This window comes from Acomys minous (assembly GCF_964271855.1).
Source record: "Acomys minous genome assembly, chromosome: 18".
NCBI classification, from domain to species: Eukaryota; Metazoa; Chordata; class Mammalia; order Rodentia; family Muridae; genus Acomys; species Acomys minous.
The window spans coordinates 4,326,441-4,348,360 of record NC_140501.1 but is presented as its reverse complement, the minus strand read 5'-3'; the positions used below and the strand labels follow the sequence as shown (position 1 = coordinate 4,348,360).

General features: G+C 43.9%; 1 long non-coding RNA gene across 1 annotated transcript; it reads left to right on the top strand.

Annotated features, from left to right (window-relative positions):
* Positions 1–17,217: 17,217 nt before the first annotated feature.
* LOC311589089 lies at positions 17,218–20,872 on the top strand. Its single transcript, XR_014776416.1, has 3 exons — positions 17,218–17,266; positions 19,714–19,832; positions 20,825–20,872. It is a non-coding gene; the product is annotated as an uncharacterized lncRNA (long non-coding RNA).
* The last annotated feature ends 1,048 nt before the right edge of the window (positions 20,873–21,920 follow it).

Genomic DNA, 21,920 nt, shown 5'->3' with positions numbered 1-21,920 from the left:
CTGCTGTATTCTAACCCTCTGGAACGGTAAGCCTCAATCTATACAGTGCCTTAGACAACGGCCATTGCTGCATCACCGGATGTTCACATTCATTATAACAATCCCATTGCTTAAACCACATTTACACTCTTATCGAGAACTTTTCTCATTGCTTCATTTAAGGCCACTGTAGTCTAACAGTCTTAAGATCCATAGCCCAGAGGCTCAACAAGAGTAGGATCTTTTGTCCACTTTGCCCAATATACACAGCCCCCAACGTATTGCAGACAACTTAAAACATTGTAATGAACAAATAATTACACTTTGTTTTTAGATTCTCTCTCCTACTCTGCATAACTATCTAAAACACCAAAAATAAACTCATGACTTTAACAAAAAAAATTGTTAATGGTTAATGGTCATCTTCCATGTACAACAAAATACAACTACATTTGATACTAACATTTACTATCCCATTACTCTATCATGATGTTTATTCAAGAGCTGTAAGTGCCTCTGGGGATTCCTTTCATAAAGAAGCTCACCAGCAACAGACTGGCTGCATGCATTAGACCATCCCTACACCTTTGTAGCATCATTAAACTTTTAATGTCTCCACTGGTCTACCTTCTGAGATGTCTGCCATTAAAGATGGTCTAGCCTTGCTTCTGGGACAAGGCTGTCTTGTACCTAAGATTCAGATTATTTAAAGATCAAGTGTTCCTGCATGGTCTCGTGCTCTGTATTCAGATGTTAATTGCTTCCCCCCACTACCACCCCTGAGATTTTTACTGTTCTTTGAGAAAACCCTCATGTAACCAAAATGCTGCTTGTAAGGTTGCCTCTAGATCATCTCTGATTGGCTGAATGAAGTTGCATACATACCCATTAGGCAGAAGATAGGGAAGAGGAGCTTAAGGTTTGCTAGCTTAGAGGACAGAAAGACCACGTGAGAGAGAAGAAAGAGACAGGAGAGGAGGAAGAAAGAAAGAGAGTCACCATCGGTTAGCGTGCAGAGGCACATGTGAATGGGAGGAGCCTGCTCTGAGGATCAGCGTGGCTGAAGAGAAGCAGCCCGGATGGAAAGCACGTGTGAGTATTTATGGGGTTAGGGATGGGAAATGGCCCAGAGAGGGTGGGTCAGAGCATAATGTGGGATGTGAGGCAGGAAGAGAAAAGATACTTCTGGCAGATAGTTTCTGCTCAGTTCCAGTGTATAGGCGTATGAAAATCTACCAGGCATCTGTGTCTTTTATGGATATTATAGTGGGTTAAAAATTAACCATCACAGTAATTATACGCTATTAATAGTAAATGTTAATAGTCAAAATTTTCTACATCAAGAATTAGCAACAGACAAAGTTGATGCAATACTGTTGAGGGATGTTAGAAAGAGACAGAGGTTCTGATTCCTAATATCTATCTTTTAAAAATTTTTTTGAGCTTATAATTACAAAATGTCTTCCCTTTCATTCCTTGAAATCATCCCATGTACCTTCTCTACCTTCCCTGCTCATTTTCAAATTCATGCCTTATTCTTTATTAATTGTTGTTGGATGCATAACCACTGTGAAAGAGTCAATGGATGGACACAGGGCTGAGTGTAGAGGAGGGCTTCATGCCACATATACAAGTGTGTGTGTGTGCGTGTGTGCATGTGTGTGTGTGAGAGAGTGTGTGTGCACGCGTGCACATGCATGCGTGCATGTCTGTGTGCGTGTGTGTGTGTGTGTGTATGTGTGTGTGAGTGTGTGTGTGAGTGTGTGTGTGTGTGTGTGTGTGTGTGTGTGTGTGTGTGTGTGTGTGCTGTCCATTCATGTACCATGCAGAGGACAGAGAGCACATCAATGGCCCCAATCCCCACACAGCACCTACACGACAGTCCTCAACTTAAACAACAAGAAGTAAGCAGAGCAAAGGGATTTTCCAAGCACCAAGACTGAGAAGCCAGTTTCGCTTACTGCTTTGGAAACCATCACCTCCAGGCCCCGGATATAAATCCTGATGATTCAGTCACATACATATGACTTTCCTCCTCTTACTTCAAATGTTACCTCCCCAGACACAGGCAGCTGCTCTGGCCTCTGGCTGCTCTTGCGTGCCCTGCGTCTCAGTCCTGCTCAGCTTGACCCTGAGCTCTTGGTGAGCAAGGCTTTTGCCTCAATAACCTCAGAGCCTCACTTGCAGGCCCTTGTGCCTTGTGGCCACTCAGTAAATACTATTGATTTGTCTTTGACAGATGCTGTAACTGTGGCCCAAAGCAGCTAAATGCGTTTTCCAGGGCAGCTATCCAGCAGCCAAGCCAGGATCGAATCTCAACTTTTTCTCCTGCAGAAATGGAAGGTTCATTTCTGCAGCCTGAAAGCTTTAGTTTGCATTTATTTGTCTAAGAAGGTAGTGTTCTATAGAACAGGCGCGATGCTTGTTTTCTTTACCTATGATCTATTCTATGTGTTTTTCAAACAACAGTGCCATGCACTGAGTGCAAGGACAGGCTTGCGAACAGAGAGAGCAGTGCAGCACAAAGGAAAAGAGACAGAGAAATAGAAAAGGGTGGGGATAGTTGGGATAAGGCAAAGCGTGGGTGAGATTGATGGGGCAGAATCTGATCAAAGTACATTATTGATGTGTGATGCTGTCAAATGACAAATAAGTAAACAAACAAACATAAATACAAACCAGGCAGACCCTCTGCTTTGGTAATTTTGGGCAAGTCCTGCCCTTCTGAACTTGTTTGTCTCTCCCATGAGAAAACACTTGCAAGTGAAGCACCTCAGCCTGTGGTTACCTGGCACGGGACAGAAGCAACCCCATGGGTAGTTATTCCTCAAGTACGTTTGCTGTGCTCTATTTTCATTTAAAAAATTGCCAAAACAAAAACTCAAATTATAAAACTAGTTCAAATACCATGGACTCTAAAGGGAATAAAGCCTGTGCTATTTGATAACATGATGACTTACCTCTGTAATACTTGAACTCATAGATTTAACGTTTTATTGAGGTTTAATCATAATGAAATTTGCTATTCTAGCTGCCATTAGGCATACAACTCAGGAGTCCACATGGCTTGATCACAGCCATTTCCTACCTCATTTCACTGTTTGTTTGTGTTTCCATAGATTGCATCAATGGACTCATGTATACCCCTGTTACAGTCCTTGATCATATTTAAATAGCTAATTTGACCTCATTGTCTTGTGCTTCACCTATATTGCCATTTCCCAGGGCCTACATGGATAGGGTTGTTGGTCTCCACTAGAGACTTATTGGCCTGGCTATTCCCGACTGTGCTTTATGCATTTGGATTTGGGATGATTGTCATTCTGGGTGTTGAGACCTGGACTTGTCTTTGTTAAGTGAGTTTTATGTCCCTTAGTTACTGTTGCCCTTGCTAGATCTCAGGAATGTGTGATGGCTGCAGGTTGCTTCGTAGGGAGTCCGTCTGAGTTTCAGGCAAGTGTGACCATTGGAGACCCTGGGTAGGCCTTGTTTCTAGGTATTGAGATTAACTCGCAGGGATGGGGATGAAGGAGAAGAGAAAAGATACAAGATGGTCCACAGGAGATGGGAAATCCAGGTATGTCAGGATCATCCAATTCCCTGACCAGCATGGCTTGGGTGTCTCCATGGAGAGAGTGTCCCAGGCATTGGAGGGTGATAAAAGGAGTGAGATGAGGAAGGAAGGCTGTAGGACAGTAGGGGCAGAGAGCAAAGTATCCACTTTTAATAATAATTTTCTAAAATGCTTCTGCTGGGTTGCCTGGTGCACTGGGAAGACTGGCTGTTCCTTGATGACTCAGGATGGGCAGACAAAGGAAGTGGGATGACCTGAGAAGGGAGGCAAAGCGCTCAACTGTTGGTGCTAAGTCTATGGCTTAGTAGCCGGAAAGCAGAGATGGGTGTGTGGGAGAGTGGCCCTTCTAAGGAAGTAGTGAAAGATGACAGGTGTGTCGCCACACCTCCTGCTGGTTTCATAGCGGCAGAACAAAAGGAAGTTGGGATATAACTTTTACAACTATTGTGAGTGGTGGTGTGTGCACAGACCTCCATGAGATGTGACATTAATTTTTAATACAGAACTAAAATATTGAGACTTAAAGGAGATGTCTCTGTGAATAAGATGCTTGCTGGGCAATCATGAAGAGGCGTGTTTGGGTTCCCATTCTCATCATGAAAGCAGCCTGTGGTTGCCTGTGTCCCTAACTCCATGGAACCCTAGCACTGGCTGGGAGTTAGCTGAGACAATCAAGTACTGAAGAGAGACAAGCAAGTACTGAAGAGTCACTGGCCAGCTAGCTCCACAGTCACCAAGAGACCCTGTCTCAAAATCTCAAACTATTAGATGGGCAGTTTGATACTATGTCCATTTAGTAAAAACAGTCATCCTAGGTTCACTCTTGGGTCCTGTGATCTCCCCCAACTGTGAGTTCCTGGTCAGATTTGCAGTACCAGGCCTCCATTTCCTCCCATGCAGCAGCAGGACTTAAATCTACCCAGGGTGTGATTAGTTATCCCTGTAACACCTGTGCGCTCCCCGACCCTGTGTACAGCGAACCTCACCAGGCACACGCAGTTCACCGGGCTCACAGTTGCCTGGGACTGTTGACAGCACTCTCCCCAGCAGTACCTTCCAGGCCTGTGAAAGCGAGCCAGCAGGGAAGGACCAGTGATAACATCATCCCTCCGTGTCCTGTAGCCAATAGGTGTGCTGTCTTCAACAATGTGGTCGGTCTTCAGATTCTGGAGCCAGAGCAATGCAGACGGCCTGTAATGATGTCTTTGCAGTCTCTGGGACATCCCCGGGCAACAACACTAATGGAGGTCTACGAGGAGAAACTCCCTTTTAGGTAACTCCAAGTTAACTCGTACATACAGGAAAGCTTATAAAATTTTAACTCTGCATGTAGCTTCCTCTAACGTCCTTAGTGTTTGCTCTTCTTCCCCGGCCACCCTGTGCCGTGCCCTGCCATCGTTCTCCCCACTTAAGCTTCCCGTTATTTTCCCTGTCCCCTCTGCTGTGTTCTGCCGTAAACCTTCCCTTGAGCTCCTTATCCGCCATCTCCACCAATGGTCCTTTTCTACTTACTTGGATTCTGCAGACACCTACACGGACATCTAGAACTGTAATGTTAAGATCCACATCCGTGTGAGATCAGGCAGCTCTCTACCCATGGCGTGGTGCAGCTCTCTGATGTCGCCACAGACATCTCTCTGTGTGGTGGATGGCAATCATTAACTCAGAAACTCACAACTAGCCAAAGTGCAGGGAGTAAGTGACTGTACAGTGCTCAGCAAGACTGGGAAACCACCCCTCCCCCAAAGCCCATGGATCATGTCAAAACAGGGGGTGAAAAATCCTAAGAACCAGAGACTGGGGAGGACAGAGTCAAACATATGTCAGTACTGGACTTGTAAAATTTACGAGAGCTTGTGGCTACCTGCCCCAGACCTGCCCACCACTGAGCCACCTGACATGCTAGTGTGGAGAGGAGAGTGTTTCATGAGCCACTACCCCTAACCAAGGCACTGCCGGTAGCCAGTGGTTTCTGAGGGAGAATATATTTCTGTAAGAGTGTATCTCCTGGTGGTTGATCACACCCAGTAGATGGCCCCACAGCCTTGGGTAAGTGGATGTCACAAATTGGAATAGTAGGTTCTCAAACATAAAAAGAATTAAACATGAAGACATGAGTTGGGCAGAGAGGGGAGGTAAGAGTGGACCTAAGATCAGTTATTGTGAAGGGGTTGGGGTGAATATTATCAAAATACATTGCATTAAACCCTCAAAAAATTATTAAAATATATTTAAGTACTAGGTGGAGATGAACTAATGAAGAGAAACTATATTAGCCTCTGACCTCTACACAGGAACATAGAGATAAGTTCATATGCATCAAACACACACACACACACACACACACACACACACACACACACACAGCAGCAGCAGCAGCAGTAAAACAAAATAAACTCAATATAGAACTGCATGTCAAAATAGTCACTTTTGAAATCCTTTCAGAACAGACTGTTAACCTTTTTGCTTTCTCTTTCCTTTCCCTTTTTCTTTTTACTAGCTTACAAATACTCAGGTTTCTTGATGAAATTTTTAAACAAAATTTGTCTCTGATATTTCTCCCGCCTTTTCTTCCCCACCCTCCCACCCTGTACATCTTCCTCCCCACTCTCATGTTTCATACGACTTCTGTCTCCCTGTCTCCGCCTCGTCCCCTCTCACCCCCTTTACCCACTCCATCCGTTTGTTTACATATATGCAAATATTAAAACTCTGGATCCATGTGAAACAACGTGGTGAGTTTGTCTTTTTGAGACTGAGTCACCTTACTTACTATAATATATAGTTAATATTTTTTCCTGCACATTTAATAATTTCATTTTTTAAAAAAAAATCTCAGTAACATTCCCATGTATGTTATGTGCAAATGTGTGTATGTGCACATGCGTGTGCCATTTTTTCCTTGTCTAGTCTTCTGTTGACAGACATCTTGCTGGCTCCATTTTCTTGCTGCTGTGAGCAGCTGGGATGAGCTATTTAAGGCAGGGTGGTGTTCTCTATCTTTCCTCTGCAGACTCTAGCCCACGGCGCATGATGCAGCAGAGCAAACTGAACAGTGTGAGCACAGAACAAGAAGAGAATTTAAGACTTTGCTTGGAAATACCTTGTCTCTGCACCTCTCTTTTTCACTTGAGGGCTTTTTTTTTTCATTTATTATGACATTTTTTTCAATATAAAGTAACACTTTCTTTACATTAAGAATGCTTAGAAAACAGGGAAATATACAATCCAAATTCATTTGGCTCAGGTTATTTGAAAGCCTATTAAAAACAATGTATTTCACTGGCATTTTTTCTCTTTCATTCTAACATGTGTCTTCAAATCTCTATATAACTATTGCTCCCTATCCCATTTGATTACACACTGCTTTAGAAATAAGATCATTCATAACCACCATGCATAGACTCAAATAATTATTGAGACAGGTAAGTCCACGAGCTGTTATTCACAAGAATCAGGTCACATGATGTCACCGTAGTCAACCTGAAGATCAGGCAGTAAACGATGTCAGTCTAAGCCCAAGGGCAGTAGAAGACCAACATCCCAGCCCTAGAACAAGGGCAAAGGGACGGGGTGTGTCCCTCCATCCTCTGTGCTTTGCCTCCTTTTTTAATGGAGGGACTTTGTGAGACTTTTCCTGGGAAGTTGTGACTAAGCCTCTGGTGAGAGACCAAACACCAGTGTTCACCCAACCGGGCTTCACCCTAACGTGTTTTATACATATCTGAGTAGAGGTGACGCAGTGGCAAGTATATCCACTAAAAGCCCACCCAAGCACGCACGACTTAAGGACAGCGCCACGAGAGACCCTTCGCTCTCACGGGGAGTTGTTCACGGCTTATGCAACCCTGGGGAGTCTTGTAACTTTCTACCTCTCCAGAGGCCTGGAAGCAAGCTTCCTCCTGAGTCTTCTGACCCTCCCCACACTCTGCGAGGAAGTATTTCAATTAGGAGGAAATAACCACTCAGTGGCCCACAACAATGAGGAGTGCAGTCTGGTAGGCCCATGAATCCAATGCTAATCCAGGGGCACCCTCAGGACGTGCTAGGAAATGATGTTTAGTCGGCCCCCGTTATATTGACACAAACCTAACCCTCAGAGAGTCCAGAAGACCAGGGGCCCACAGTTTGGCCCACTATCTCTATCCACACAATTAAGTCAGCTGCCTCCAAACTCCGTGATGAGACCCTCGGCTCATCTTCACATAACTTCTCAAAATCCCCCTTTCCTGGGGGAGCGGGAGCTCTAGAGGCTTCTGGTAGGAAAGAGCTCTTGATGCACCCAGGGCCCTGAGAGGGTCACCCTGAGTCGAAGTCACTGGCAGAATCAGGGTCTGGAAGGGAAGACCATGTTTTCTGGTAGATTCTACTTTCTTGCCGGGGGAGGGAGGGAGACAGCACCCAGTGACTTCGACTGTAGAACTCTGGCGGGAACCTTCCTATGTGACCCCTACGTGATATTTTGCTGTCGCAATGTGAGCAGCCTGTCTCCACCCGATGCCTACCATTCTGCCCCTCACCGGGCTCTATGCCAAAGCACTGACATTTTTTTAAAATGAGCTTTTGACAGATCACTAGAGGTTTTCATTGTCGACATTGTAAATATTTTCATCTCTCTTCATGTCAGTTGCCTATTTACCACCAAGTTGCCCTGTGCTGATCTGTGAGTTTAATATATGGCTTTAATTTTCTAATCTCAGGTACAGCACATAAAATATATGTTCATGCAGTTATATACAGCGTCATCAATGACTTTCAGCATAGGAGGGTCTTGTTTCCAGAGTAGGGATGTAGTTTAGTGGTAGAAATAGACAATATGCTGTGTCAAATACATAGCATTTAATACACACATTGGATTAAATTGTTTTACGTATGCATTCTTTAATATACATGTCTTGTAAATGTCTCATGCTTTAACTTTTTTCACTGAACTCTCTTCTTCAGATACATTGATGCATATGTCATCTATGTGTTGTCAACTCATAGCAGTTATAACAGTCTCCTTGTTCTTCCCTCCAGTGTTTAGTGTGCTTGTCCGGAGATGTGTTTCTTCTCAGCCACCATGACAGTGGACATCTCAGATGTGCTCCACAGGTCCTGCGTGGGAGTGTCCTCGTGGGACACACCACAGAGGGATTGCTTAGCCGCAGGGCGTCAGTTGCTCCCCGTCCCGCCGCACTGCTCCGTGGTGTTATGCAAGCCTCCGCTGTCCAGGATTCGTTTAGATTTTGAGTCGTGCGCTCTTACAGCTTCTACTATCACAACGCCCACAAGCCAGCATGTTCTTCCGTTGTTCTTTATATCTGTATGATTGCTATGGAATTTTAACATTTTTTTTTTACAGAACTGAACTCATCTGAGGTTTCCCCTCTTTTATATATTCATACTCTTATCAGATTTGTTCGATAAAATCCAGATGACTTGTGCACTAAGAAACGCATCTTCAGTATTTCCTCGTGCCCTCAATGCCGTCGTTTAGAACGGGTATGTAATGTTCCATACCCTGCCATATGTTGCTTAACCGTTGTTCTTTTATTTTATTAAACCTTTGAGTGCTTTGCAATTTTTCTAGCCCTGATAAATGTTCCTGTATATGAATTCTTCTCTACATGGGTGATTATTTCCTTTGGATCATGTAATGGGAAAATTGATTTGCGTTATGATTGATTCCAAGGAAATGAAACATTCTGAAGTCAGTTAGTACATACTGTCAAATGGCTTCTGGAGAAGGGTGCGCCGTTTACAGTTCCATTAGCGACTGTACAATAAGAGTATTTATCTTCCTAAACACGCACAGATATTTTCCTAATTGTCACCAGCCTCAGACGTAAAATACTCTAGCTCAGACAAAACATCCCTCTCTAGTGATATCAAGACCTATTTAACATTTACGTTTGGTGTGAATGTAAAGATGAGCAAAGCCAATCTGTTCGCTTTGCTCTGCTTCTTTGAGCTGCTTTGCTGCGTTGTGGCTTTGCAAGAATTCTTTTTTTTTTTCTACTTTATTTTTTATTATTTAATTTATTTTTTCAGATTACATCTCAGTTGTTTTCCCCTCACTTTTATCCACCCATTCCTCCCTCCCTCCTGCTTTCACCCTATTCCCCTTCCCTAGGTCTATGACTGAGGGGACCCTCCTCCCCCACTATATGGTCATGGGCTATCTATCAAGTCTCATCTTGGTAGCCTGCTTATCCTTTCTCTAGGTGCCATCAGGTCTCCCCACCACAAGGAAGTGGTCAAATATGGGGTACCTGAGTTCATATCGGAATCAGTCCCCACTCGCCACATAACTGTGGAGAATGTCCTGTCCATTGGCTACATCTGAGTAGGGGTTCAATGCTTACTACTTGTATTGTCCTTGGTTGGTGCAGTAGTTTGAGCGCAATTCTTTACAGCACGGTGTTCTCATGTCACTACTGGCTGTTGCTGTGGGAGAACCACAATGCTGCAATATTTGCAAAGATGGGGGCTATTGGAAGCTTGCCTTCCATGAGAACCCAAGAACAGGGGGGTTGCTCTACCAAATATGAAAAAAAATACCTGTATGCATGTGAGGGTTCCAGTAGCAAAGTGACTTTGGGCTGGCTGAACACCTGAAAGTCACCTAGAAGGCTGCCTGTGGCCTCTCAACAGGAAGACCCAGAGACATGCTCTGTTATGCCTCTTGCCCCATATCTCCACTGCACCCCTGCCTCATCATCCTGTTTTCTTTGGTTTCTAAATTAGCTCTATTGTGCTCTGAGCTTGTTTGTAAATCTCAGCAGTTGATAACCCAGCTTGTGTTCTGTGCATGTCAGATCCTGCTGGAAACCAGCGCATTAACCTCCCGAGAGCTCTGAACACACGAGACCAACTCTCCTGTTTCCATTTGGCCCAGACACGTATGAGGCTAATCATGCATTTGAATAACCACCTTATTGCAATGGATGCTGAAATTCCACCTGCCCCCCCTCACTTCCCCTTTCTCCTGGGAAGGAGCAGGACATGGGGCCACTTAGCTGATAGCTGTTTGTAAACGACCACAGAACGCAGAGCTCATACCAAATGAAACTTCTCGCTTGCTTTCCCCCCAACCTTCCTCAGCTAGACAAGCTGCTGCCCGGTTCCAGGTGTCCGTTCTTTGTTGACTGTGAAGCTGTGAAGTACAGCTTTGCCGCAAATGTTTCTCAATTTATAATAGAATTACAACCTCTACAAACCTATCAGAAGTCAAAATGCATTTAACGACCCTGGCATATTGAACATCATAGCTTATTCTAGCCTGCCTTAAACATGGCCAAATGCTTATACGATCATACGGTTGGAAAATTCTTTAATATGAAAACTATTTTATGAAGAATTGTTGAAAAAAATCTTCTGCAGTTTATTGTTCATCTGTGTAAAATCTGTCTCAGCACAGTGATCTATGGTGCATATATATGTTGTTTCTCCCCAAATTGTGCAGCTGATAGGAGATGTGCCTTGCTGCCACTGCCCGACGTCATGAGGGTCTCTTATTGCTATGTTCTCTGCCCTGCCCACTGGAAATAGCACCATCACAGAGCTGATCACTCCTGAGGTGGAGGCTGTCTTCACACAGGCCTCTGGATGTTTTGAAAAGGTAAATACTTAGCACTGGGAAGTCATGAGCAACACTCACTACCTGTGTGCACATCTTTAACATGTACAAGGAGGACAATGTCACCTGGACCGTAACAGTCCAAACATCTGGGCGTGCATTAGGTGCTGTCCTCACTGTTGTGACAACATCTGCAACAAAAGCAAGCGTAAAGATGGAAGGAGAGGTTCCTCTGGCCCAGCTTGAGGGAGGGCAGTCCACAGTAATGGAGAAGGCTTGGCAGCAAGCAACTCCACGGCCGTGGAAGCGTGTACAGCTGGGAATCCTCACTTCCTTGTGGTTCTCTGGAATAAGGATGGAAGATAAAGCAGCAAGTGGGTGCCTTATCAAACTTCAAGACCCACTTTCCAGGGACCTACTTCCTCTAGCCAGTTCCTACCTCACGCCTGGTATGATGGCGCTCTCTTGAATCCCAGCACTCAGGGCAGACAGAGGCAGGCAGATCTATGTGGGTTCGAGGCCAGCCTGGTCTACAAAGTGAGTTCAGGACAACCAGGTCTACACAGAGAAACCCTATCTCGGAGGAAAAAAAAAAGATGTAACCTCTCAAAACAGACACATGAGCTGGGGTTAAATGTTCAAACACGTGGGCCTCTGAGGAGTTATTTTGCATTAAAACAATAACTACTTTCTTGCTTGATTCATTTTTTTTTATCCTGCTTTTAAAATAATAGTGCTAGTCATTTATTGAAAACTTCATGTGTTTATACAACACATTTTTATTACATCCAACTAATGGTGCAGGATATTTGCTTTGTTTTGTTTTGGTCTTTTTTATTATTAATTTATTCATATTACATCTCAATTGTTATCCCATCCCTTGTATCCTCCCATTCCTCCCTCCCTTCCATTTTCCTCTTACTCCTCTCCCCTATGACTGTTCCTGAGGGGGACCTCCTCCCCCTGTATATGTTCATAGGGTATCAAGTCTCTTCTTGGTAGCCTGCTATCCTTCCTCTGAGTGCCACCAGGTCTCCCCATTCAGAAGACATGGTCAAATATGGGGCACCAGAGTTTGTGTGAAAGTCAGACCCCACTCTCCACTCAACTGTGGAGAATGTCCTGTCCATTGGATAGATCTGGGTAGGGGTTCAATGCTTACTGCAGGTATTGTCCTTAGTGCAGGATATTTGATTCCAATGTGATCCATGAGATTGTGAACTGTAAAAATCTGTCTTTTGTTTGGTGTGGGTGAGCCCTAGCACACACCTTTAATCCAAGAGTTTTCTGTACACAGGATTTAATAAAGTTAACCTTAGGTCAAGAGGCAGAGCAAGAAACCAGCTGATTGGGATTAAAGGGACTTTGAGTTGAGGGGTATTTAAGACACCCTGGAGAAGAAAGGTTTGGGTTGTTTTGTTTTTTGTTTTTGTTTTTGTCTTTGCCTTTGTCTTTTCAGCGACTCTTTAGGCTTAGGATTTTAGCTTGAGCTCTTTAGCTCTTCGGCTCTTACCTCTCCAGCTCTTGAGCATCTCAGCTCCTTGGTCTTTGGGGTATTTTGTTTTTGTTTTTGTTTTTGTTGTTTTGTTTTGTTTTGTTTTTTGGCCTTTTCCTTCTGGGCTCCCAGCTGAGCTAGTGAGGCTTTGGGCCTTCTCCATCTGGACATGAGCTGAGTAGGAAGGTCAGCTGAGTGTTTTCTCTGCCTCTCTGAGCTAGCAGGCCTTTCACTGCAACATCTCGCTCCTGTGTCTCTATTGTAAAGTAGAATGATCCAGGATTTTAAACTATAACAACAGATTAACATTCCCCAACTTTCCCCAGAATCCCCAACTCATCCCTTCCTAACTTCATGTCCTCCACTGTGGCTGTTGTTAATAACTTCTTGACTCAAGTCAGTGTTTCCTGTAAGCGCATGGCTGCGGAGCTGTCTGCCTATGACAGCCATGTCCCCAAAGGAGAATGACTCCCCCTCCTGTAAGCAGACATAGCTAGCTTCCAATAGCTCCTCTGTCCTCCTTTATGTCACACCTTCCAATTCCTTATCCTATTACTGCACATAGGCCTAGTGACCAAGTCGGGAGGTCTTTATAAAACACGTTTTAAGACTCTGGAGTAATATTCTTTGTTTACAGTAAAATGTGCAGCTGGAAATGGTGGCACATACCTTTGATCCCAGCACTTAGGAGGCAGAGACAGGTCTCCGTGAGTTCAAGGCCAGCTTGGTCTACAAAGTAAAGCTAGGACAGCTAGAGCTCTGTTACACCACAGAAACCCTACCTTGAAAAGCGAAAACCAAACAAACAAAACAAGTGCACATTTTAAAATAGTTTGACAGTTGGACACCTAACCACCACTGAAGTCAAGATAAGATATTCTCCAACACTCCAGAAAGTTGTCTCGTCCCACGTGATCAGTGCCTCTGGGTCTCTGCTGCCCTGCCTTGTATAATGGGGCTTAGTTTGCATCGTTTTAGAGACTCTTACAAGACAAGTGTGAGATGAGCTCGTTTGTCTTTGGTTTCTTTCGTTTACTACAATCCTTTTGTGAGCTCAACTATGTTTTGTTTGTATCAGCCTCAAATTGTGATTGTTTAATGCTGTTCATGTGACTGGAAACAGTTTGTCTGCTTAGGAAAATTCTGGCAGACCTTCCAGTGTTTCCTAGTTTTATTGGTGCCCACCATAAGGAATACATAGATAATATTTTTTTCATTTTGACAGTGTTGTGAATTGAACCCAAATCTCTGCCTGTTCATGTACATAAGTGCCCTATCATTGCAGACTAAGAATTTTTTCAGAGGTCTAGGGGAGGGAAAGAGGATAGAAGAAGCAGGAAGGGTGGGAATAGGCAGATACAAGTGAGGGGATAACAATCAGGATGTAATATGACTAGATAATAATAATAATAATAATAAATATCAGGATTAAAAATAATTCATTACGAGGGCTATTGAGATAGTTCAGTGGATAAAGGGGTTGCCACCAACTCTGAAGACCCCAGTTCAATCCTCAGCACCCACAGGCTGAAAAGAGAAAATGAGAGAAGCTACTTCTGCAAACTGTTCTCTGTCCTCTACATGATCTCTGTGGTCACACACACACACACACACACACACACACACACACACACACACACACACACACACAAATAAATAAATGAAATGTGATTAAAACTTTAGGCGATTTAAGGCTGCATGTGTAGTGTAGAAGAATGTTCTAACAGAGTTCCCGGTGATTACAAAGCACTTCAGAGTAGGGAAATCATGCTGCAGAGTGAGAGAAGACAGCTGCAATGCTGCAAAGGACCATGGGAACAGCCTACAAATGATTCCTTCAACTCATTTTCCATCTATGGGTGAGATTCCTTTGCCTGGGGTTAAGAAATGTTCAGCTTTATTTAAAAGTCAAACAAATAAATCTTCAGTGTCTTCCCAAGTGGGCGTGCTGTTCTTTAGGAAGACTGTCTGAAGGCACAGGTCTCTCACACCTGTGTCCAGCCCAACGTCAGCAGTTTTAACCATTTGGGTGATTGTGAAAAAAGTGTCTTTACTTGGGGTTTACTTTGTGTTTCCTCTGACTAAAGTGTTGAGAGTGTCTTCAGTTGCCTATTGGCCGTTCTGATACCTTCTTCTGCCTGGCCTGCTCAGGCCTCCGCATGCCGCAGTTATTTTACCAATAGGACCTAAAAATGTTTATTATAAGGCCTAAATTATTATTGCAACAGTATTTTCTAACCAGCTACCAATCGATCAAGACATAGACACCTATTATATTTTAAAATAGCCTTAGTTAACCTGGGGCAGGGCAGATATTAATCCCCTAAACCCCTTCCCATGGTGGGGCAGGTACGGGATCCCTGCCCCAATCCCATGCCATCTGCTTCTAATAATTTCTATCAAGCTACCTCCCATCCATAATCCCAAATACTTGCTAATTATCATCATCTGGGCCAAATCTCCATGCCTGCTGTCCATGCACTTCTCCTCCACCTAACCCATGGCAGAGCCTTCTTCCTCCTCTCCTCTGTCTCTCCTCCCCCAAGATCCTCTCTGTCTCCCAAAGCCCAGGAACCGTAGCCACGCCCATCCCATTTGCCTTGCCCAGGTGTGATGGCCTTTTATTGGTCAAACAGGTTAGGCTCTTAGGCAAGGTACACGTGGGTTACAGAGACAGCAAGCAGTAATTAGCATCAAAATACATCAGAGCAACCTCCAATACTGCATAGCTTTAGAAACGGGGAGATCATCTCTCTGAGCTCTCAATGCTCCCTGTGCATCCTGAGGAAAAGTCCTTTGTCAAATATTACAGAGTAAGTGTTTTCTCCCTATGCATACTGTATGTGTCTGTTTTCTTGTCTGGGTCTTTCGAAGAAAAGAATCTTTATTGTGATGAATTCTAGTCTTTGGTTTTGCTTTCTTTAACAGTGAGATGTTTTCGGTACCCTGTTTCAGAACTCTTTACCTAATTGTAGATTGGAAACAGATCCTCGTTTTCTTTATCCTGCAGTATTTGTCTCTTGGAGCTTTCTAAATTTAATCTTATTGTAGATATTCCAATCATCCTTGTGAGTGCTGGAAAATAGTCGCTGTGGGTCTTTTCTTTTTGTTGCATATATAATACAACTTTTCAATTCTGCTCAAAACACTTTCCTTTGCCCATTGAATTACTTGACAACTTTGTTGGAAAACAATTGATTGCATGTAGCTTTAATTCTTTACCCACAATTCTGTTCCACGGGGTCTACTTTTGTCCTTATGCCAATACGATGCTGCCTTGATTAATAAAACCTTACATTAAGACTTGAAGTGAAGTAATGTGAACCCCCAGCTTTGTTTGGGTTTCTGTGAAAGTGTTTTGATTATTGATTGTACTGTTTTAAACACACATGCGTGTACACACACACACACACACACACACACACACACACACACACACACACACACACAAACCCCTGTTAGTTTCTATAGAAATGTTTCTAAGTACTTTGTGATACTCACACTGGAAAGACTTGAGAGCATTATGTAAACACATATATAAACAACTGACAAATGCATACAGACTTGCTGTACATCTTTGGCTGTTCCTTTGTTTCTTCATAATTTTTAGCTTAAAATTGTTAAGTGTAAGAATATTACACTAAAGTGCAAACATTTTAAATGTTTGTTAAGCTAACCCCAAGAATCTTCTGATTTTTTAAAAGTAAATCTTATTTGAGTGTCATTTTCCATTTATTTGCTCTTGGAGGGGACTGAGACAATGTCTTTCCATGTAGCCATGTCTGTGTAGACCAGGCAGGATTTGAACTCAGAGTTAGTTTCCTGTTTCAGCCTACCAAGGGCTGTAAGTAAAGGCATGTTTTCCCTCACCTGGCTCATCTGATTTTACGATAAGGGAATGCTTTAACTGAAAAATACACCTGGAAAACACTCAGGACAATACCTTGAATGTGGATTTGTACCCTATAAACCTCCTGGGTTTGTTGCTATCTTTAATAGCTAGTCTCTATGTTGACACTGGCCGTGCCCAGCCTTGGGCTGTGTGGTCAGAGACAGGTCTATCCTTACATGTAAACTGCAAACCCCTGCACCCCTAGAAATATATTAATACATATGGAATGCATTGCACACCATCTACACAAAAGCAAAGAGAGCTAGTGGGAGTTCTGATAGGGACAATTTAGGAGGGATTTTTGCTCCAGCTTTTGGGGTATGAGTTTCCAGCTAGAGGCAGGCCTGGATGGCAACATCACTCACAAAGTCTTGAGGGTGAAAGAACCAGGGAGCTACATTAGGAACCCAGGGTCCTTGGAAAGGCAATCAAAGCAGCAACAGAGGTGGGCACTGGACTGACTGAAATGCCACGCCATGATGTCTGTTTGTGTTTTAATTATTTCAGAGCAGTTGGAGGCACTGGCAATGTCTTCTAACAGGAGAGCAAGCTGTATTACCCCGAGAAAGGTCACCAGCTGTGATGTGAATGGACCAGATTACGGCAAGGAGACCTGTCAGTGTCACCACCACAGTCTGGGACGATGATGTTAATAGCCTGAAATAAGCTGCTGCTAGAAGTAGAATTGGAGAATTAAAAAAAAAAATAACAAGAGAAAATGTAAAGAATAGAACTGATTGGATGTGACTTGTAGAAGAGGAAAAGGTAAGAAAGAAATAGAGTCTGGCTGAGATGTGGAGTAAAATAGTAGAGCCGCTGATTGAGATGTCCTGCACAGATAGAGAAACGGACTCGGCCGACATGCGACAAATTCAGGTGGAACAACTGAGTCTAATGGACTCATATTTGACAATGTCCACTTGTAATAACTCATGTCACTGTGGAACTGAAGAGAGTCATGCTCACTTGAGATGTGTGAGGGTCAGAGCAGACAGATGGCTGCTGGAGCTTTGGTGGTACAAAAGCTCGGAGCGTGTGGAGTGTGCAGAAGAGGTGCTGAGAGACACTGACATTTTGAAGGAAAAGAGCAAAGTAGACTGAGGTGAGCAGTCAGTGAGATAGAAAGAAAGCATTATGTTAGAAGCCTCTGAAAAGGCAGAACCTTAAACACCTAAAAACCTTCCAGAATCCAGCCAGCTGGATGTGCCATCAAAGGGCAGTCGTTGCATCTAGCAAAGTCCAAGTGGTCCACAGTCCTTAATGGAGCATCAGGGAAGGGAGGAGGGAGGACGTCAGACTGCAGTGCGTGGAGTTAGGGGATGAGCAAGTGAGGAAGGCTGAGGCAGTGTGTGGAGGACAAGAGGAGGAAGTCAGGCAGAACAAAATAGGAGCTCGACGTCCGCGGGAAGATTTTCTGGTAGTGATGTGAAGAGTGTGAGCTCACGGGATGTGCCACTCAGGGTCAGTGTACAAAGAGCAGTTAGTCCCACCTAGTGAACGGTGCTCTGCAGTGGCAGGGACGTGGCAGGTTCTAACCCCTCGGTGGGAGGAATAGCCTTAAAAAAGAGTGGACACACACCAGAAGAATCAAGCATGGAGTGGAGATAGAGGCCCATTGTGGACTGAATTGTGCCCTTCAAATTTTACATAATGAAAGCCTGATCCCCAACCTCAGAAGCATGGCCACTGTGGTGGTCACTGGTTAAGATGTCATGACCTCTCTCCCTCCCTCCCTCTCTCTCTCTCTCTCTCTCTCTCTCTCTCTCTCTCTCTCTCTCTCTCTCTCTCTCTCTTCTCTCTCTCTCTCCCTCCACCCAATGACTTGGGTGTACACTGTCCTTTTCCTAAGGGCTTTTCCTTTTTTTCTTGATGTTCATACTTAAGCCTATATTCAAGCTGCCTCTTAGGAAAAACCAACTTCACTTCAAAAACTAAATGAACAAAAATATGAGGTCACACCCGGCGAGCGTGAGCACATAATTCGGTAACTGTGGTGTCCACATGAGATGGGAGAATTAAACTGAAGCATACAGAGAGACTCAAGCAACAAAGGTGGACCGAGGTGTCACCACAGAAGCCAGGCAACGCCAGAGTTTGTCAGCAGCAACCAGAAGCCTGGGAGGCACATGAAACGTGTCCTTCATAAGTTTCTCCAAAGGGAACCAAATCCTGATTCCACACATCTTGACTTTAGCACCTAATAATGACACTTCTATGTGTAAGCATGGCAGTCCGGTGTACCACAGTGCCGCCTGGCAGTCCAAGACCTTTACTGAATGCTTGGAAGTGCAGGTAGAATTAAATACCCTGTTTCAGCCCATCTGAAGCCAATCTCCAGTCAATCAGGAACAACAACAACAACAAAAGGCTTCTGTATGATTCAAAAGTGGGTACTATATACAGTGTGGATGCACTAGACAAAAGGGTGATGTCATTCTTTCTGAACAAAAGAGAAACTTCACAGCCTGTGCCAAATGAAGGATAACAGGAGCCTTGGTCACGTGACTCAGAACACTCCGCAACTTTATCATAATGAAGGAGGGACTAGCACGCTTCCTAAGAATGCTTTGTTACGGTGGCTGTCTAGGAAAACTAAGACAGCACTAGCAAAAGTAAGTGGACAGGCTGTGGCCGCAGCAAAAGAGGCTTGGCCTGAAGGTGCTGCTTACTGTGAACTTGGTCTTCCTGTCATCCGTGGGAGATCCTGAGGGCGCTTGCCTGTAGTACTTAGACACAGGTGGATACTCGCAGTGACCGATCTTGACTAACAGAAGGAAAAAGGAGAGTGTGGGGCAGTGCTGGGCTCCAGTGGAGATGGAATTGCTTTAGTTTACAGTGTGCGTGTGTGTGTGTGTGTGTGTGTGTGTGTGTGTGTGTGTGTGTGTAGTTCAGAGTTTTGCTTTTGCTTTTTGAAGAGTCCTGGCCGTACCACATCCAGTGTTATTATTTTGAGAGTATATTTTCTACCACGGAAGACAAAGCCAAGGTTTTTTTTTTTTTTTTTTTTTTTGGTACCACCTAACTTTTGCAAGACCCTAGTCTTTAGTAAAGGTACAAAGCAGTAAAACTATTTTATTCATTGGAAAAGTCACTAAGATTACTCAGCAGGCTCTATGCCAATATGCCTCTTGCCTTCTTCCATGTGAGGAACTAATCCCCAGGGTTTCGCTTATAAAATCCATGACTGAAAAAAAAATGTCTTTGTCTTTCAGCATCATCTTTCTCACAGATTTGGTGGCTCTGAGATGTGCTTTGGCACTAAAATGCCTCCTTGAGGCATCTTCCTCACACTCAAATTCAAGGACGTCCTAAGGGCTTGCTATCTCTAACCGTGAGTATGAGTCCTGTTTCAGCCGGGTCTGTAACTCACTGCTTCTCACACGGTGCAATGATGTTGCTGGTGCCGGGGGGGGGGGGTGGGGGGGGGGGGGGTGGGGGGGGGTGGGGAAGGGGGAGGCGGGGGCCCCATCGCAAACCCTGGTCAAGTTCACCATTTCCCCAGGAATCATTGGGGCTTTTAGAATAAGACACAACAATTCACGGAAATCATATGAGAACTCATGAACACAGAGAGACGCCAAGGCTTATGAAATCTGTATTATTCTCGCTGCGGGCTTAGCCCTAGCCCAAAGCTACCCCCACCCCACCCCCACCCCCCCGCCCCGTGCGAAGCTGGTCCAAACAGGTGTGGGTTTCTCAAGGACCTCACAGAGGAATCGCACCTTTGGGCAAAGTTCACTATGGAATTTCAGGGGAAACCTTCAAGAGGGAAACATACAGGAGAAGTGACAGCCAGCGCTGGGCAGAAGTGATGAGGCGTGCTAACCTGAGATGCTCATCTGGGATGCTTTTTGGCAACCCTTCCCATGAGTCCTTGTTCCTCTCTGAATATGTGAAAAAGTCAGACTCTGGACAGTAGAGTCTGGCTGCCCAAGGGCTCATTGGAGAGGAAGCCAACTAATTAGGAGTTATTTGGTGACAAATGTCGCTCCTAACTCCAACTCTAGCGAAAAGAACTGTAAAGCTACTGTAGAATGTTTGCTTGAGGGGCAGGTAAAATTCCTGATTCACACCCGTTAATAATTGCTCTGCATGTTTATATACAGAGCTCAGGATCTGAAGCTGCCTTGGGATTCCAAGATAATCTAGTCCTGAGACTACCACCACCGCCATCATCATCATCATCATCATCATCATCATCATCATCATCAAGAAAAGAAAATGAAAACTGAAGCCCAAAGATTTGCATAGCTTAACTACCTTGGTTCTTCCTGGAAAGTTAAAGTTAACATCAAACCTAAATGTTTTTATTTTGATAATTAGCTTCGCTGTACAGTGCTCTAAAGCTTTGAGTCTGGAAATCAAGAGGATGGAAACTTACTCTAAGGCAACCTCAAGACGCTCCAATATCGTGTAGCGGTTCTGCTCTGTGCCTTTCTAGCCAAATACAGGTGGGTGTCTGCTTGTTTGTTTGTTTCTGATCTAGCTGGTTTGTTTCTGGTCTAGCTGGTTTGTTTCTGGTCTAGCTGGTTTGTTTCTGATCTAACTGGTTTGTTTCTGATCTAGCTGGTTTGTTTCTGGTCTAGCTGGTTTGTTTCTGGTCTAGCTGGTTTGTTTCTGGTCTAGCTGGTTTGTTTCTGATCTAGCTGGTTTGTTTCTGATCTAGCTGGTTTTCATAAACATTTATTTAAGAAGGTGTATTTCACTTTATCCATACCTCATGATTTATTTAAAATCCCCTTTCCTAAGCTGAATTTCACTTAATCCTTACCAAAATAAATTGTAAAACACTACTACTATTTAACGTTGTAATCTACATTTCTGAATTGGAAAAAAAAACATGGAGGTCAGGAGTAAATGACAAGTCCAGGCGTATAGGCTTATGGTCTTTGGCTCTGGAATGGACCCCAGCAGTCCCTGGATTCTAGACTTCTGTTTCCTATTGTCAGTGGACAATGAAGAACTCTTGGCATACACTGGGACTATCTATGTAGGAGAGTGGGACAGTGAAGAGCCAACGGATGAAGATGTTTAACTTCAAGGGTCTAGAGCCCAGTCTAATAAGTAAGCAAATAAATTATATTCAATAAAAAGAGAATTTTTAACTTATATTCCCCAGTGAAGCACCCCTATCTACTCTGAGTCTCCATCTCCTCATTTATAATAATAGCCTTTTTTTTTGCAGGGCTATATAGAATGCATGCGGAAAATTATTTTAATGTGTGTGTGCTATTATAAAGAGTCTCTGCATGCAAGGGCAAGATGCTAGCACTTGTGGGCGGTGAGTGAAATTTCCAGGCAAAATTGCTCTGACAAAATGAAAATTTGTTCCTCTGAACTTAGAAGAACCAGACTCCCACTGGTTTGTACAATGGCCTCTAAGACCCTATAATTTTGAAGGGAAGGGACGAAAGCCTGC